A 1,552-nucleotide genomic window follows, 5' to 3' on the forward strand; every position below is an offset into this window, starting at 1 on the left:
TAGCCCATTGGATTTCCTGTTATCAACCTATTCCCTGCCTGTACCTTAGCCCATTGGATTTCCTGTTATCAACCTATTCCCTGCCTGTACCTTAGCCCATTGGATTTCCTGTTATCAACCTATTCCCTGCCTGTACCTTAGCCCATTGGATTTCCTGTTATCAACCTATTCCCTGCCTGTACCTTAGCCCATTGGATTTCCTGTTATCAACCTATTCCCTGCCTGTACCTTAGCCCATTGGATTTCCTGTTATCAACCTATTCCCTGCCTGTACCTTAGCCCATTGGATTTCCTGTTGTCAACCTATTCCCTGCCTGTACCTTAGCCCATTGGATTTCCTGTTATCAACCTATTCCCTGCCTGTACCTTAGCCCATTGGATTTCCTGTTATCAACCTATTCCCTGCCTGTACCTTAGCCCATTGGATTTCCTGTTATCAACCTATTCCCTGCCTGTACCTTAGCCCATTGGATTTCCTGTTATCAACCTATTCCCTGCCTGTACCTTAGCCCATTGGATTTCCTGTTATCAACCTATTCCCTGCCTGTACCTTAGCCCATTGGATTTCCTGTTATCAACCTATTCCCTGCCTGTACCTTAGCCCATTGGATTTCCTGTTATCAACCTATTCCCTGCCTGTACCTTAGCCCATTGGATTTCCTGTTATCAACCTATTCCCTGCCTGTACCTTAGCCCATTGGATTTCCTGTTATCAACCTATTCCCTGCCTGTACCTTAGCCCATTGGATTTCCTGTTATCAACCTATTCCCTGCCTGTACCTTAGCCTATTGGATTTCCTGTTATCAACCTATTCCCTGCCTGTACCTTAGCCTATTGGATTTCCTGTTATCAACCTATTGCCTGATCTCCCGGACCACGGCCTTTTCCCTGCCTGTTGCATTTTTGGACCCTTTTTGATCTTCTGCCTGCCCCTGGACCTGTGGTCCTTTACAATAAACACCTGCTGAGCCCTGCACTTGAAACCAGCTCTCTGTCTCCCATCGTGTTCATTACAGATGGTGACTGGAGTCATTTTATTTATAAGTGAGTAGATAACATGTTTCTAAACACTACTAAAAGCATCCTGATGATGCCATGATTAAGAAAAATCATGAATGAATCATGAATAATAGTGAGAAAGTTACAGAAGCTACAATAAAACATGCTAACCTCTCACCATTACCAATAACAGAGACTACAACAAAACATGCTAACCTCTCACCATTACCAATAACAGAGGCTACAACAAAACATGCTAACCTCTCACCATTACCAATAACAGAGGCTACAACAAAACATGCTAACCTCTCACCATTACCAATAACAGAGGCTACAACAAAACATGCTAACCTCTCACCATTACCAATAACAGAGGATACAACAAAACATGCTAACCTCTCACCATTACCAATAACAGAGGCTACAACAAAACATGCTAACCTCTCACCATTACCAATAACAGAGGATACAACAAAACATGCTAACCTCTCACCATTACCAATAACAGAGGCTACAAGAAAACATGCTAACCTCTCACCATTACCAATAACA

Source organism: Salmo salar, unplaced genomic scaffold (assembly GCF_965601325.2).
Source record: "Salmo salar unplaced genomic scaffold, fSalSal1 ptg000974l, whole genome shotgun sequence".
In the NCBI taxonomy this organism is placed as follows: domain Eukaryota; kingdom Metazoa; phylum Chordata; class Actinopteri; order Salmoniformes; family Salmonidae; genus Salmo; species Salmo salar.